The sequence below is a fragment of the Condylura cristata genome, unplaced genomic scaffold (genome assembly GCF_000260355.1).
Source record: "Condylura cristata isolate star-nosed mole 26May11 unplaced genomic scaffold, ConCri1.0 scaffold00012, whole genome shotgun sequence".
Taxonomy (NCBI): domain Eukaryota; kingdom Metazoa; phylum Chordata; class Mammalia; order Eulipotyphla; family Talpidae; genus Condylura; species Condylura cristata.
This window is the reverse complement of record NW_004567113.1, coordinates 39,619,349-39,638,363: the sequence shown is the minus strand read 5'-3', so window position 1 is coordinate 39,638,363 and position 19,015 is coordinate 39,619,349.

Sequence of the window (19,015 nt, the reverse complement as noted above, 5' to 3'; positions counted from 1 at the left end):
ATACCTATTATGGAGAATACCTACTCTGTGATGTTACTTCTATTCATTTACTGCTTTTTGTCTTATTAGAAAAACCTGAGAAATATTTTATGTTATTTATAGCAGAGAGGTATTAGTAGTACTAATTATTCTTTTATGAAATCCCTACAAGTTTTCAAATTCAGCTTTTGGTGATTTAACTCATTTAGTGATTCTTAGGCTCTTTTGGCTCCATGAAACAATTGGGCAGTCATTCACTTTTTATTTCTAAAATTTCCTAATTTTTTTAGCATGCAAAATTTAAACAACATACAATTTATTAAAAACATGATGAATTGCAACCCAGGACATAATTGTATCTTACCTACTTTGTGACACATCAATTCTAAAGGCCACCGATTGTGTTGCAAATCACATGCTAACACAAAAGGGAGTCTGTCTTACTGGGCTGTTTTGGTTTTAATGGTATATCACCCACCTGGGAGGGAGAGAGCTCTCTAACATACAACTTGGAGTACACGTTCTCCTTTGATTTGAGCATATAATATATTACTCAAATATATGTGACATAGTCCAGGACATTCTCTTAAATTCTGTTTAACTGGCTGATAAAGTGCTTGGTTCACACTCATGCTAATCTCCTTACTAAATCGTTGGTCAACCAGATCCTTAGTGTTCTCTTCTAAGCTTGTTTTCTCATTTTACTGTAATATGAATAGACTGACAATTTTCCAAAACTTGAGTTTTGGTTCCTTTGTGCTTAATAATTCACTTCTCAATTCATTTAACATTACCTTATTTCCATCTGATACTTCAACAGAATGGACTTTGCTCTCCACTTTTCCATTAACATTCTGTTCATAATTATTCATGTATTCTCTGAAAAGATAGAGGTGTCCTCTCCAGCTCTCCTTTTTGCTTTTGGGTGTTTACTAGAATCACCAAAAAAATCTCTTCATAGCAACATCAACTTTTTCTAGCAGGTTCCTCAAAACTTTCCCAGACTCATCGATTACTCAATTCTAAAATCACTTCCACATGTTAAAGAATTTGTTACAGCAGTATCCCACTCCTTAATTGCAATTTCTGCCTCATCAATTCAGGCTACTGTAACAACACAGGTTTATTCCTCTCAGTTTTCACAACTGGAAGCTTAACATTAAGATGCCAGCATGGTTAGGTTTTGGAGAGACCCCTCTTGCTGATTGACAGATGACTACTCTCTTGCTGTATTCTAAAATGACAAACACCAAAGAAACATGCAGGATAGTTCTCTTGTGTCTCTCCTGATAAGGGCTCTAAATTTCATGGTCAGCACTCCACAGTATTACCTAATTACTTCCCAAAGGATCCATCTCAAAATATCAATACACTAGTGATTAGGGTTTGATCATATGAAATTTTCTCAGGGTAAAAAATACCACCAGAGCCCTCCCTGGTGGCGCAGCGGGTTAAAGCGCAGCACTAGGAAGCTAAAGCCATTTCCGCATGAGTTCGATTCCCACCTGCCCAGGAGGTGACCACATGGGCTGGCAGACCTCTCCTGACCCGCCCGCTGCTCCCCTCAGCAGTGTACTTCGTCGATCTGCCTGTTATGCTCCCTGCTCTGTCTCTGGTGAAGCCTCTCGCAGCCCCTGAGCCTCTGGCCTGTACCCCAGCTCTGCATGCACAAATAAATAAATCTTTAAAAAATAATAATAATACCATTCTATATACTCTCTTTCCTAAAAAGAACAAGAACAGTTTTCTGATTGGTTTTTATGAAACTAGGGCACCTAGCTTCTGTCAGGTGACAGAGGCCATAAAAGGAAAAAATAAATAAATAAACTATAGAACAGTATTGGTGATGAATGTGTGCAAAAATCTTTAACAAAATACTAGCAAATAAAATGTAGCAATATGTAAAAAGAATTATATACCATAGTCAAATAGAACTTATAGCAAAAATGCAAGGCTTATTCAATATTTGAAAATTTATCAATGTAATTCACTGTTTTAACAGGCTAATATATAAAATCACATGATCCTACTAACCAATGCAGAATGAATTGAGAACCCTAACAATCATTTATGACAAATAGGAACAGAGAAAACCCATCTGAATTTAGTAAATAACATATAAAAGCGTAGCCTAAGCTACTTAATGGTTAAAGATTGAATGCTTTTTCTCTACAATTGAGAAAGCAAAGATGTCTAGTCTTACAAATTTTATTCAACATATTGCTGGAATGTTTACCTAGTGCAATAAGGCAAGTAAAGGAAATAAAACTAATGCATCAGAAAGCAAGAAATAAAACTATCTTTGCAGATGGTATGATTATCTTTATAGAAAGTCACAAGTAATCTACCAAAAAAAAAAAAATCTCATGTTTGTATTTAGCAAAGTTGTAGGACACAACATAAACATACAAAAATAAATTATATTTCTATAAACTAGCAACGAACATGTGAAAACCAAAATTAAAAATATAGTACCATCACAATTGCTCAAACAAAAATACTTAGATGCAAATATAACAGAAGTATGAAACTTACGATAAACACTTCAAAATGATGATGAAAGAAAATCTAAATCAATGGAGAATCACACTATATTCATGACTTGAAAGACTCAACATATCAAAGACATCAATTTTCTCTACACTGACATGTGAATTCAAATAAATTCCTATCAAATTCCCAGAATTTTTAAAAAACATTTATTTATTTGTGCATACAGAACTGGGGTACTGGCCAGAGGTACAGGGGTGGTGAGGGCATTCACCAGAGACAGAATGGGGAGCAGAATGGGCAGATCAAGGAGGTACACTGCTGAGGAGAGCAGCAGGTGAGGCAGCAGAGGTCGCTGCGCCTTGTGGGTCAGCTCCCGGGCCAGCGAACGAACCTACATGGAAGAGGTTTCAGCCAGCTTGCAGTGCTGCGCTGTAACCCGTTGTGCCACCAGGGAAGGCCTCCTAGAATTTTTTTCATGGATATAAAGAGATTCTAAAACTCATGTGAAAAGGAAGCATATTAACCAAAATATGTCTTAAAATGAATAATAAACCAAGGTAGGAGGAATTACATTGCCCACATAGTAGAACTACATGAAAAAAAGACCTAGATTATGTAGTATTGTCAGAGGGACTGATACTCTGATGAAGGCCACAGAAAAAAGAACCCAGAAATAAACACAGAGAATACAGTCTACTGATTTTTGACAAAAATGCAAATGAATTTAATTGAGGAAAAACAGCCTTTGACAACTGTTCTATAACAACAGGACATCCATATGCAAAAGCTAAAAATTGACACAAACCTTACATTTTATACAAAAATAATTCAACAGAAATCTCAAACTTAAATGCAAAACGCAAAATTATAAAACTTTCAGAACATAATATAGAAAATACCCTTCAGGCTTTATGGTTTAAAAAAAATAGTTCTCAAATTTGACACAAAAATTACAATCCACTTTTATAAAAGCTAACACACTTTTAAAAACTCAGTTACTTGCCTTGCATGGGTTTTTTCTACTCTATGCCATTGATCTATGTCATAACCTTCTATCAGCACCACATGCTCAAGTTTCAGGTAGCTGCATAATAATTTTTAAAGTCAGGTTGTTTGATACCTCCGTTCAAAAAAATAAATTTTGCTTTGTGAAATACTCAGGAATAGGGTGAGAAGACAAAATAGAGACTGGTAGACAATGCTCACAAAGTAATAATATCTAGACTAGATAAAGAACCCTCTAGTTGCAATAGCAAAAATAAAATCACTCAGTGAGAAAAGAGATGGAAGACAGCTAGACATACTACTGAAGAGAATATACAGACAGCATGCAATCAAACGAAATTATTTCCCATCGTTAAAGCCACTGAATTCGTCCTCCACGCCTATCAGGGTGGCTGAAACCAAGTGCAGATGGATTGGGAAAAACTAGACCAGACATGTATTGTGGATGGGAATTAATGATCCAGGTGCTATGGAGAACAGGTGCAACTTATGAATAAACTAAACATACATATTAGCCAAAGCTAGAAGCAACCTCGATGTCCTTTAGTAGGCAAAAGTTTTAATAAACTGTAATCTATCCATAGGAAATACAACTCAATTAAAAACAAGAAGGAATAAATGAACAACGATTTAGGTAAATCTCTGAAGACTTATTTTGAATGAAAAAGTCAATCATCAAAATTATACTGTATGATTCCAATGACATAGCATTCTCAAAATGATGACATTATAGAACTAGAGAACAGATTAGTGATTGTCAGGGGTGGCTATGGGAGGAAAATGTGGGCAGCTGGTGGAGGTAGGCACTTAATCTATAGTTTTAGGGTTATTCTTTGTCTTATCTGCATCAATGTCAGTATCAATGTGCTGATCATGATCTTATGGTATCATTTTGCAAGACATTGCCACCAGAGCTTTATGTATAAAGCTCAAATAGCTCTGCATTTTTTCCTTACAACTACAGTCAATCTACAATATCTCAAAGTGAAAGATTTAAGTTGAAAGATTTTCGCTCAACTGGTTGCATGCCATAAATAGATTTCATGAATAATTTGTTATTAATTAAAAAATATTTTTAATACTTAAAAATGTATTATGCTTTAGAAAACTTCATATCCTTTTCATAAATCAGAAGATTTTTGAGTAATCTTGTAAAATATTCCTCTTCCTTTCCACCCACCAAAAAAAGGCGATGATAGATTGAGGATGGACCTCAGTTAACAAGCCAATTCCGCATTCTTTTGTTTTATATCTAAATATAAAAGTTGTTGCACACCAACTTACAGAATTGTTTTTCACAACTTTGTGTTATTTTTGGAAGATGACAACAAGTCCCCAAAGATGTTTGGGGAAGGAATTTGTTTCTTCCTCTACAACTCATTACTGAGCATCGTAAAAGCAAATGCCAGAAAAACTCAAAGTAAAAATATTGTTTTAACGATGCCATGTTACAAGTTACACCAATTTTTAAATCTGCCTATAAATCTTTTAGGCTTGGCTGCTATGATTAGAGCATGCCACTAGTAAGAATCATGGCCTGATACTCTATCTCAATGAATGTCAAAAAACTGAAATTCCACCTTTACATTCAGACTTCAGAAAGCAACACGTGTGAAGGTAATATGGTAAGAGAGTTAAGGAATAAGATTAAGTGTCGGCATAGCTATAAATGCCAACATCACTCTACCATAGACATGACATGGCAGCTAAGAGAATGAAGCAACCATCTGAAGCATCCATCAGCACCTGTGTACCCGCCACACATTTTGGAAGAAGTCAAAGGAAATGAGTGTTATGGGTTATTTACAGACCAATGCCTGCATTTGAATGACAAGGAGCATCTTTAAGCAAACTATGTTGAGACATTTAGTCATTCAAATGCAGGCATGTAGAAGAAACCACCAAGGAAAATAGGAGGTTGCAGATAGTTATGTGGTAGTCTCAAGCCAGACACAATGTTGTGAATGAGAAGCATTCATGACATTGCATTGAGTTCTGCTCGCTAATGGGAGTATATTTGACAACTGCTGCCAATACTGCCCACATTGATCAAAGGCCTTCGTATCTGATCCTAATCTCGAGGTCAGGGTGGAGTTTTAGCAATTCTCAATTATCTTCAGAATTAGCAGATAAGCCAGCCCTGATCTACAGTCCCTTACCTATCTTTTCAAAATTCAAAATTTCTAAAAACCAAAAGAGCTTGCCTTTCACCTGGTAACGAAACCTATCTCTCCTAACTTTTTTTTTTGCAACAAAACTTAATCTGAACAGAAGGGACAATTTATAATTTCCATTTCCCACTTAATGGAAATAGTGATGTATTTTGCTGCCAAAAACTATTTCTGGGTTGATTTGGCTTTGCTGCTCTAGACCCTTCAGCAGGTGCAATGTCACTTACAATGTGTACAACTTATTATCTTTTCTAAACTTGATATTTCTAAGTTCTTAATAACATCTAATTTCAAGGGTACTAGAGAAACCAACGTGGTGAGTGTCACTCTTATGTATTCACTGCATCATCATTCACGGCAGTCAAGATACAGTCACAACCTAAACTCCACTAACAGATGAATAAAGCAAATTTGGTGTATGAAAAAAAATTACCTGCCATTTAGCTTTTAAAAAAGAGGAAATGCTACAATATACAGCAACAAGAATTCACTGAGAGTATATATTATGCTAAACAAAATAAGCCAGCCACAGGACGGTAGATACATGATTACACTTATGTAAGTTTTCTTTCTTTCTTTTTAAGATTTATTGTATTTATGCATACAGATCTGGGGTACAGTTAAAAGTGCAGAGGGTGGGGTGAGAGGATTCACCAGAGACAGAGTGGGGAGCAGAATAGGCAGATTGACAATGTGCACTGCTGAGGGGTGCAGCCGGTAGGTCGGGAGAGGTCTGCTGCACCTTGTGGGTCTGAGGCCAGCCTGCAGCGCTGCGTGCTAGCCCCCTGCACCATCAGGGAGGGCCCGTAACTTTTCTAAAATAGTCAAATACAGAGAATAAGAGCAAAATAGTGGTTTTCACTGGCTAGTGAGGGAGCAATGGGGAATTACTAATCAAGCATAAAGTGTTGTGGAACAAGATGAGTGGGTTGTAGAATTCTTCACTATAACAATATATCTAGTAAAATTTCTATCTAGCTATACTAATCAGTAAAACTGCACTGCATACTTAAGAGATAAGAGGTTAGGCGTCTTGTTAAAATTTCTTAAAATGAAAACAAGAATATAAAATATTTAAAAATGAGTTGATTCTGAAAAGTACCTTAGATTGTGGCCCAAACACAGAGAATTGGTGGCTAAAATAGCAATTAAGTAGAATTTATATGATTAATAACAGCTTGGTTATGCTTTTTAAAAAACATTTGGAGTTGAGGAGGATTTAAAACAATGGGAAAAATCAAATTGCAATATTAAAGGTAGCTCAAAGCCCAAGGCAGAAATATTTATTTTTTTTAAAGCAAAGTGAATTAGACTTTCAAAAGGTCAAAATAATTGTAAATTGGAGAAAAAGGTAAATGTTAAAGGAAGAGAAAGTCAAGAGAGCAATCATCTGAAAGCTATCCTGACAAGGCAGGAGACATGATCAACATTCAGCTTGCTCTGGGACCTGCCTCGCAAATAGAATGTTTATAAGATAAACATGCACTTACGTGCTTAAACATTCGAAGAAAATCAGGGGAATTGGGAGGGCTGGGTTCTTTTTGTATCTTTCTTTTGCTTAATTTCTCTGGCTGGGGCTTCCACTACTAAGTTGAACAGCAGGGACACCCTCATCTTGAGCCTGATCTTAAAGGGTCTTGCCACCACATGGCTAGAACTAGAGGGGATTATGCTAGGAGAAATAAGTCAGAAGGAAAAAGGACAAATGATTGTAGTCATGGGGCATATAAAGAAATAAATGAACAGACAAAACTAAAAGTAAACAAACCATCAAAATCTCACTGCATAATTGAAGCTGCCAGATGGGAAGAGGAAGGTTGGGGATCAAGGAGGGGGATTATGCATGCTTTAGTGGTGGGTGTGGTGTGGCAACATTCATGGGAAGGACTGGGAATCCCTACCTTCTATCATACCATTTTATAACCATTATTTCCTCAATAAAACATATTTTAAATAATGACAATATTAGTAAAAATAAATAAATAAAAAGAAAGGTTGGTTTGAGGGAATATATGTAGGAGAGTGGTAAAAACAATTGTCCTTAGGTTAAAATGAAAGGAAGCTCTGTAAAAGAAAAGACAATCCTTGGCCCTCCGTGGTGATGCAGCGGGTTAAAGCACAGCACTAAGAACCTTAAGCCACTTCCGCATGGATTCGATTCCCGCCTGCCCTGGAGGTGACCACATGGCACGGCAGACCTCTCCTGCCCCGCCCGCTGCTCCCCTCAGCAGTGTACTTCGTTGATCTGTCTGTTCTGCTCCCCACTCTGTCTTTGGTGAATCTTCTCACCGCCCCTGCGCCTCTGGCCTATACCCCAGTTCTGTATGCACAAATAAATAAATCCTTTTTTTAAAAAAGAAAAAAATCCAAACTTGAACTTTTATTATCAGCTTCTCTATCAAATTGAGAAGTTGGAATATATCATTAACATTAAAAAATGGACATAAGGCCCTCCCTGGTGGCATAACAGGTTAAGACACAGTACTGCAAGCTGGCCACAGCTGTTTCAGTCTGAGTTCCATCCCCACCCCGGAGGTGGCCACATGGCATGGCAGACCTCTCCTGACCCTCCCACTGCTCCCCTCAGCAGTGTACTTCGTTGATCTGTCTGTTCTGCTCCACACTCTGTCTTTGGTGAATCTTCTCACCACCCCTGCACCTCTGGCCTATACCCCAGTTCTGTATGCATAAATAAATCTTTTTAAAAAAAAAATGGACATAAGAGTAACACACACACACAAATTGCCATCCTCCAGAGCCAAAAAAAGGTGACATGAAGTCTCAATAGAACAAACGTCTAACTTCCATCAAATTATGAAACCACATCTCCAAAGAAAACTTGAATTCATAAAACCAACTACAATACATTGTAATGATAAGAAAAAAATGTTTAAGTACAATAGCACATTTCAAATTTGAATGAAGGCACATTCCTAAGTCAGTTCCCACATACTTAGTGATGAATTGTCAAACCCAGTGAAAGAGAATAAGCATTTCTGTGATGTGTGACATGTGCATGGCTTAACAATTTCATTTTTAAGCAGCAAGCAAAGTTGCATCAAGATATTTATCTTCTTCCTTGGGCATTTCAGCATTCTCAGAAGATGAAGCAAGGCAGAAATGGAAAAAGGTGGGGGGGGGGAGTCAAATTTCCTACAGACTAGAAACATTGGGAAAATGTACACTTAATTTGGATAATATATGACAAAGATGCTTTCTTTAAAAGCTGATTTGTGTTCATCGCGGCTCTATCTGGCTGTTAAAACATAATGTCAATAGTAGAATAAGAAATCTGAGAGAATTCAGATGGTTCCCAGGAAAGTGAGTGATAAGATACATGGTACATTAAATTAATTGCTGCATATAAAGAAGTGATGCAATAAAGCTGGAAACCAAATGCCGTTACTTGACAAGGTCATTGACCAGATCTATGCAGATCGTACTCTCCACAGTTCCAGAGGCACCATCTGAATAAGTTATGAAGTGAACATTGACAACTTCTATTTGTTAATTTGTGCTTTGCAAAAATGTACTAAGTGAAAAAAGCAGAAATTTCCTGAGGAACCATATAACACAGGTCTTTAGCCCAACACTACAGAACATCACAATGTTAAACTTTTACTTTAGAATTATAATGCCTGAATAAATGAGATAGATTCAATACAGCCCAATACCAAAATACTCCTAATGATTTTAATATGTATTGCCAGGGCCTCATTTGTGTTCAGGATGAAGTTCCCTCATGTCTATCTGAATCCATTTTTCTCATCTTGCTACAAAGAACAAGGCTCAGTGTCTGTGATGGCTGATGGGACAATGGCTGATGGGATGGTCTCTCTACTCTCTTCAATCACGACTGCCTGGCTACCTACACCTGGGATGTAGGGCAGAGTCTCATCTCCAATTTTACACAGTCAGATTGAAATCAGAGTTGATTTTTTTTTCATGGTTGAAGATAAATAATAATGACACAGAACTATATTAACTAAAAACAACTTCCAAGGTTAAATCTTGTCTGTAGTCTCTTGTTGGACTGGTTTATCAGCTGTATTTCATTTACAGAAGATTGTATCATCCTTCTCTTGACATCTAGTACCACATAGAATTTAGAAAACTTCTTGTCTGTGCTCATTTCTTGATTTGTGACCCAAAGAGCAAGGTGTGTCCTCCAGCTTCCAAAATAACGAGTCAACTAGGGTCTTAATTGTTTAGAATGAATCAGTTGGAACATCAAATCTCTTTGGGAAATCACAGCACCAAACTCATAGGGGTGTGTTCTGGTTCCATCCATTATGCTAAAGACAAGGAAGGAGGCACATCTTAGGCCCATTGGAAAATATATCAGCTTGATTCAGTCTCTTGTCTTAGGCTTGGATGTTTATGATCACAATGTTTTGCTTGTGTTATATAAAAATGTGCTAAACAGTGACAGTCACTTTTGCTATTTTCAGGAAGATTTAGATCTTTGTACTATTGAGTACTCTAAGGTGAGTAACATTAACTTGAACAAATAGAAAGCAAATCAGTCATGGTAAGATCCATTTAGTGTAATAATCAATAAAGACCTAAATGCTTAAACATCCTGTTTCCACAACCATGAAATTTGTGAAGAAATATTGTGAAGGAACAGTGAATTGTAAATAGAATTCAACTAATTAATCTTTGGTGACTGTCACATATCTGACACAAATTATATATGAGTTTTCTATGCTTTTAATGCATTTATCTAGGATGGGTTTGTTTTCTCTTTGAAACAACAAACTTATGAAACTTCCTGTCAAAAATACAAATTTCCAAAATGATATCTTCAACTTACATATGGTGTTGAGAAATAACTAAATATGTATTAAATGAAAGCTACATAGAAATGTTTAGAAATTTTTTAACATCAATAACTACCTCTATAGCTACCTACTTAATGGGAGGGTCATAAGGTAGATTGTGGGAAAATATATCAATTTTTTTCCTAATGATAATCTCCAAATGACCTTCTTGAAAGAAATAAAGAAATCTTGTTTTAGGATTATGTTTTCAATTTGCTCTAAAAAACTCAATTTTGAAGAAATTTCATATAATTTGAGCCCATACTAGTAAACACTTAAATGACTTTGGATGAGGACGGTGAGGGACATAAGCCAATGTAACCTTTGTAGTTTCTTTGTTATATAACGAAACCCGCCTCTACCATCCAGGCCCACTTTTTGACTCTGCCATATTGTCATAGTCTCTACTTCATTGTCTGGTCATAGGAATGACCACACTTTTATTACTTGTACAAGTTTTTCTGCTGCACCATGTTCCTAGGTCCTTCTAGTCAAGGTGGACTTGGCATAGAGAAGATGCTTAATTGGTATTTGTAGGAAGTATGATGAATGAATAGAAGGGCAAAACCTTACTGAGGCAAAACTAAATAAAAATGAGAGATGCATTCAATCTTCAACAAGAGGTGAGGAGACAGACATTTTCTAATCTTTTCCTCTTCCATTCCTCAGCACCAACAACCTATTTACAATGATTTAAAGTTATGACCTGACATCAGTTTTAATGGTCATTCTATGAGGAAACTTTCCATGGAGCAATAATGGTCTTCAAGTACATGGGCTGAACTGATAACTTTTACAAGAAAAAATATATATAAGATATTTTTCCTATTACAGGCATCAAGGCCTGGGGAGAGCTAATGCCAAATGAAAAAAATAATGAATGTTTTGCTTCCACTTTGTTTGTGAAATCCATATTTGCTATTACAGTGGTTGCTAAAAGAGTTCTGAAAGGCTCAGAAGCATTAAAAAATAATACCTGGAACCTGCACAAGAGTGTTTCTCCAAGAATCCATTCTTCCTTACAAAGATATTATGAACTGTATGGTTAATCTGAAATTGCAAAGATTATAATAAGAAAGATAGCTGTCAACACTTCCATTTTAGAAGTAATGTTTCATATTCCTAGAATTAATCATACCACTTTAACTTGTATGGCACATGAAAAATAAGGTTAGAGATTGGTTGGGGAATTACTTCCTTGGAATTTAACTTTTGGCCATAAATGCCACAATGATATATGTGGAATACCAGGCCCTTCAAGCTATAAAGTTCCTAAATATCTATCTATTCTTATGAATGAAAGATTACTTAATCATGAATGTTAAACTTCTGGAGTGGTTTAAGATAATATAAGAGAAAATTTGCAAAGTGAAAATGAATATATACAGAATGGATATTGAAGAGGTTTATGATTGCATCTGTCAAGCTGGGATTTGATATGGGGAATGTCCATGTGGCAGGGTCTGGTCTCAGCAAAAGTCTTCTCACACTGTTCTCCTGGTAATGGCCTCTGGGTTCTGCCTTTTCAAGCTCAACAATGGTCCCAGCTACTGCTGATATGTGGCTTCTCTAATGTGTTGTGCATTCCCCTAGAACCTAAAAGTCTCCAAGAACAAGCCTTGTCCTTTATAATTGCGGATATCGACACCTTAACCTCCTTTAAATATGTCCTTTGTCACAAATGTGTTCTTTGATCACAGCCCTGCTTGTGATCTATGGAGGATTCACATTTGATGAAGCCAGTCCTGTTTGCTTTTGCAATGGCCCTTTCTCCTGTAGGGCTTTTAGGGGACCATGGTATCTCATCAAGGTTCTAATCTCTGAGACAAACACTATGTGCCACCCTGCATTTCTCTGCCCCATCAGACCCACTATACTTTGTCCCTCAGTTTGTGCTCATTCAATTGGGCCTTTCCAATGCCCACAGGAAGCTGTTAGCTTCACTCTGGAACACTTGCAGTCGTCTGGACAACATGGTCTGACTTATTTGATAGGAAACCAACATTTCAGTTGGGATATATAATTATATCGGATGAACGGTAGCATTAAACTGCTGTTTATTTCTTTAGACCTTTGTCAAAAAATATTTCTTTGTGTTTTTCAATTAGAATCTTTGTGATGGAATGCACATAAACCTGTGTTTGGCAACCTCACAAATCAAAGTTGCATATTTAATTGTTCATGTGTCAAGGACCTACTCTTTCATACCCTTAAGACTTTCCCTCATTGGGAAAAATGAAGATGCATTTGTCAAAAAGAAAAGAAAAAAATTGTCATCTGGAAAGTAAACCTCAGGTTAAGTGCTTGAGTGGCTGCAGGACAGAAAAGTCACACTAACCTCCTGTTGATATCAAGGGCAGAGAGACCTGACTTGTGAGTTAGATGAACTGCAGAGGCCTGCACAGCCTACTCTAGATTCTACTATGCATTAACCTTGTGACCAGTTGTGATCAAACAATTGCTCTGAAATTCAGTTTCTTTATTTTTAAATGAAGCTATTTCTAAACTTTATGTGAAATGAACCGTTTTTTTAAATCACAAAGGTCATCACAGATTTGTTACATGATTTCAAGGCTTTATTTCTTAGTTTCCTGAGTTTAAAAAAAATAGTTTTATGGACACATAGACTGTTCTTAGCCTTAGCCTCTTGTGGCAAATATCTTCCCATATTATAGTCACAGAGTGTTGGTGAAGAATACATTGTCTCTGGACTTATTCTATGTTAGAATCAACTCTCTATTGCTTGTAAACTGTAACTTTGGGGGAGTTTCTCCCTCTGTGTTTTAGTTTCATGATATGCAAAAAAGATATAATAGTAAAGATAGTTTAGTGCCATTGAGACCCTCGTGTGAAGCAATATATGTAAATGTCTACTACAGTGTCGGGGAAATAGTAAATATTCAAAAAAATGTCAGATGCTATTACTAGGACACCATCATCCTACTTCAAGTTTGACCAGCTGAAATGTATAATTTGAATAACTTGCACTATCTTTTCTTCTTCCCTCCCTCCTTTCTCCCCTCCCTCCCTTTTGCTCTTACACTGCACAAAGGTATGGCTGCTCAAGGATTTCCCCTGAGGGGAAGCAGTGGGTGAGAGTAATAGTGAGTGATAGAGTCTAGTGGGAAACTCTGAGAGTTCTGCTTTTCCGGTCTCAGAGCTTCTACCACAGGGCAAGATGGTAGACATTTGTCCTTGATTCATGGGGTTCCCCCAGTATGATTCAAGTAAACTCTGTATGGGGGATTGTGCTCAAGGCAGCTCAGTGAAATTGCTCTTATTTCAAGCTGAAAGAAGAAATTCATATAGATGTGTTATTTATATTTACATGTGTGTGTTATTTAACTGACTCAGTAGTTACATGTGTGAGGAGACAACATATCATTAAATAGCAGTTTTTCTTTCTTTTGTGATGATTATTTTAATTTGGAAAAATACTTGTGAAATCATCCAAATTAGAATTATATTCTAGAAAAAAAATGAAATTTTTTTCTCATTCTGTAAATGAAATTAACAGAAATTAGTATGAACACACGATTGTCAACTAAAGTCTCAAAGTCAAGTGAAATTTTACTTTTTCTGGTCTGGCAATAAGCAAATGGATTCCAAAGTGGTGAAGTAAATGCACTCCAAAAATGGAAAAATATACTTGTATTTAGATGTGGAGTTCTCGAAAGTCATAACTTCTCTTTGTGGTAATCAAACTATGTCTGAACTGAAGCAGCTGAGGTTGGTGAGTGCTTTGGGCAAAGTGGGTCCACTTGGGCTATTTTGAGCTATAATCAGCTAAGTGTCATTTCTGCTGATGTTATAAGTCAAGAGGTTCAAGCTATTGATTTGGGATGACTCAAATTGAACAAAATGAAAGCAAGAAATTTTTTCCATTTTCACTAGGTTTTTTAAAAAATGTAATTATAAGGTAAAACCCTAGACTACCTATTTCAACTTTATTGAAATAATAAAAAAGTTTCAAAAATATATTGTGCAGAGGTCTAGGCTTTTATCTTCATAAATATGAGAATCTTTCATTATGTATCTTTCATATCACATCATCCAGATCATCTCTGCTTTCATCCAGCCCTTACCTAGAATCAATAAACAGGTGTTATCTAGAAAAGAACTGAGATTGTATCAGTATACAATCAGTATATGCACTGACTAGGGGAAAATATGTGACATACATCATTAGAAATATTACTGAAACTTGAATACAAAAGTCTTTTTTTATTGAATAACATATTAATTTCTCCCTGATCATACAGACTAAAAATTTAACAAAGTGACCTATCAGTAAGCCATGAATTATATGTGTAAGTAAGATATGTAAAATTAGCTTTAAATACTAACCTTTCCTGGGCCCTCCCTGGTGGTGCAGCGGGTTGAAGCACTGCACTGAGAAGCTAAAGCCACTTCCGCATGAGTTCGATTCCCGCCTGCCCCGGAGGTGACCACATGGCGAGGCAGACCTCTCCAGACCCGCCCGCTGCTCCCCTCAGCAGTGTACTTTGATCATCTGCCTGTTCTGCTCCCCACTCTGTCTCTGGTGAATCCTATCACCCTCCACATCTCTGGCCTGTACCCCAGTTCTGTATGAATAAATAAATAAATCTTTAAAAAAAAACTTTCCTTAATCATTGCATAGAGTTGGGTAAAAGCTTATCAAACAGGTGACTTTCTTAATGTCATAGTTTCACTGTTTTCATTTTTTTTTTATTTATTCATTTATAAGAACTGCGGTACAGGCCAGAGGTGTGGTGGGTGAGAGGATTCACCAGAGACAGAGTGGGGAGCAGAACAGACAGATGCACTGAAATTCAGTGCTGGGGAGCAGCAGGCAAGCTAGGAGAGGTCTGCCAGGCCATGTGGCTGGGGATAAAAACTCGTGCTGCATTGGCTGCAGGCAGCTTCACAGTGTTCTGCTTTAACCTGTTGTACCACCAGAAAGGACCCTATTTTCACTTTTGTTTGAATTTCCCAAATTTGTATTCCTATTGCTACCTTCCATTTTTGTACAAAAAGGAGGTGGTAAGAAAGAAATCGTGAGGCCTTTTACAAGGCTTCTCCATCCACCTGTGCTCTCTAACTATTGTTTCTAACATTCAGACTTAATCAAATCCTCATATAAGCCAAAGTTTTGAACGACAACTCAGTGGCTTTATGAAAGGAACACATGCAATTCTCCTGAAGAGCTGAGGATTCAAACTCCCAGGATGAGAAAGATTAAATAAAACTCTCACTCTGGAAACAGACATGTCAGGATATTAAGCAAATGTCTATGGATTATTTGCATTCCCATCTCTGGAAGATGAATGAAGGTGTTGATTTTGGAAATCTTGAACTTAAAGTTACTTTCCCCTCTCTCTCCCTGTTTTTCTCAACCAGAATAATGAGGTTATGTGTAGAATGAAGAGGAAATAGAAAACATCTCAGTTTATGGGGCATTATTACCGATGGAATCAAAGAATGGAGAGCTTCAAACTCAAATAAGGCTGGGTCGCAGTGTTAGACACACTACCTACTAAAGGAATCTAGTGTAAATAGTGTCACTTCTCTGTGTCTCACTTTTAATCTCTACAAAGTAAGGATGATAAGCATAACTGACTTTTGAATTACTTAAAGACAACTTATTTCTTTTATAAATATATGGAATATATTATCGTGCTAAAGAAGTTAAAATGGTAAAAGACACTCAGATATGAGCAAATGGTGCTGGAATAACTCCCAGTGTATCTTCTATTTCAGTAAGCTTGTTTTGTTCTTTTCCTTCTCCAGCAGCCCTTTTGCAATAAAAGCAAGGCCCTGAGCCTTAGTGCTCAAAGACCAACATCGTTATGGAACGTAGAGCAGAAGGATACACCACGTAGAGTAGCTTCCAACCACCACAAAGTCATCCTTGGTTAAAAAGTCTTCCTCCACTGATGACAGACAGCCATTGGGACACTAATAGTGTCATTAAAATAAAAATTTAGTAGTTAACAGGTTTCTCTTCCTGACTCTTAATTGTATAAGTCAAGGGATGAAAGAAAGACAGGTGTTCTATGGGACGCAAAACCCATGATGAGAATTCAACTCCACATTTTTTATTAGGGATATAGCTTTAGAAATGCAAGTCCACAAAGGAACCACGTGGTCATCATGGTGCCAGATGTTGGATACATACATTTTATGCAAGTCCATGTAGGTGCATAAAATGACAAACTTAAGAGGGTAATAATCACCAAGTGGGGGAAAGAAATCCAGAAGTAGGGCCCTCCCTGGTGGTGCAATGGGTTAAAGCGCAGCACTACAAAGCTAGTCATAGCTACTTCAACATGAGCTGGATCCCCTGTCAGAGCGGTGACCCACATGGCATGGCAGACCTCTCCTACCCCACCCACTGCTCCTCCTAGTAGTGTACTGCATCCATCTACCTTTTCTGCTCCCCACTCTATCCTCTCAATCCCTGCACTTCTGGCCTGTACCCCAGCTCTATATATATACATAAAAAAAAAATCCAGAAGTAGAAGTTCAGGGTAGAATTCCCAAAACTGAGATTGTAGGAGTCATTATCATAACTCAATGCATCTGAATGATCAGGGACAAGGTGGGGTACCCAGTCAGAAGAAGATGCTAACCCCCTGGGTTAAACATGCCTTATTTTTTCAAAGAGAGAAACAAGACCACAACCTAACTAATACATGAACACTCCAGTAGAAAGGAAATTGAGAATGGTAGCTAAACCACAGATTTTCTGATTGCACTTTCTCAAGCAGAAGATGACCTACAGATGTTAGTCCAGTTTCCAATTCCATGAAGATCTTAGAAATGAGAATGGGAGAGGACAGTCCCTTAAAGAAGGAAAAGCAAACCTGTTTGGAAATATAAGCCTTGAAAAGGATGAATATTTACCTGAAAGAAACTTTCAGATGTATGTGATAGTCATATTTAACTAGAAATCATATCCTCCTGCTAGTCCGATAACCGCTACCTGATCTTTTACAACTAGAGAAGGGCCATCAAATGTCTACTACTGATTTCTAGTGATAGAATTGGTAACATTCTCCTTTGCACTGACATCTTTCACTTTAGGGAAACCATCAAAATGAATCCTTAATGTTGTTTGAAACCATTAATTGAAAGTGACATACTCAAAAAATTAAAGTTGGGTCAGGACTTTTTTTTTAATTTAAAATAATAAGTGTATTTTAAACCCAATTACAAACATCTTTTCATCTTTACATTCCCAAACTCGGTGTATGTTTTTAAATACTCAGTCCTCTTAGTTTTCCTTCTCTGACTTTATCTTAGACACCCTCATTCTTTCCTATATATTTTTTGCACCTTTGCATAAAACTTTTATTGCCTGCTGCTTTTCTCTCAGTTGCTACTGTGTTCAGCTGTAATTGTAGCTGTTACCTGAAAGCACTTTTTGGTGTTTGTAAAATCTGTTCCGTGTTTTCCCTGCAATTGAAGTCTATTGTCAAGCCATCCAGTGCTACAAAAGCAAAAGCTTTGGGGATTTTGCTCCCTTTCAGCACTACATAGCACATTTCTTTTGTATAGGGTGATTTGCTGCTCTTTCAAAAGGAACTTTCTAGCAGAAAGGAAATCATTTTTGACTCTGGAGAACAGGCATTTAAATTTCGCACTGGGGTTCCAGTTTAAGAGGGGAACCTGAACTCACTTCCTTCGAAGAAAACAAAAAATCTACAACATATGAAGTAATTTGCATGGGGGAGGACCTGAAAATTGGATCAACAAAGCTCCCATAAAGGACAAAAAGACAGCACATAATGGGGTAGCAGAGACAGAAATGAGATCTCACTCAGGAAGAAACCTCAACCTGGTTGTGACAATTTGTAGTGAGTGGTTGAAAATATGCATCTGTCCCCTGGGGAACAAGTCAAGGATTTGTCCTTCATAAGGGCCTCTAGTTCATCTGTTTGGAACGAGAGGATGAAGGCAGGGGTTAAACATGTCCAACAGTGTCACAGAACTACAGGGGCTGTAGAGCCATGCCTAAAGGCCTGCATCAGGCTTTCTTCCTTAGGGAACTATCACAGTAACCCAGTCTGCAAAGTGCCTGTCTCATACATGCAAGATTTCCACTTACCACCATACAACATCTGACTGGGAGGCAGGAACGTTTAGGGCCAAGCCTTGGCTTAGAAACACTATCAAGGGTCATCTTGGCAACCTCGCCCAACCTTCCTATTCCCATCTCAGCTAGGTGCCATTTTGGTACCACTCTCCTAGCCTATGGGAAAATCCTACTGTGAACTCCATCTACTCCCATGATATAGTGAAGTGGTAGCTTCATGCTTTAGAAGGCCATCACAGTTCTGACTCTGAGTAGCATATCACACTCTGACCTTAGTTCCCAGCCAACTGGTTCTGGCACTCCATCCACCCCATGCCAGGGTAAAAGATGCTACACAAAGGTCTTCAGCCACTGCTACAAGTCACAAGCACATGATCAGTTTCATCCACTCACTGAGCAGTGGAGGAAGTCAAAATTGGTAAATAGGTTGCTTGTGTATGGTGGATGGAAATTACATTTTTTTT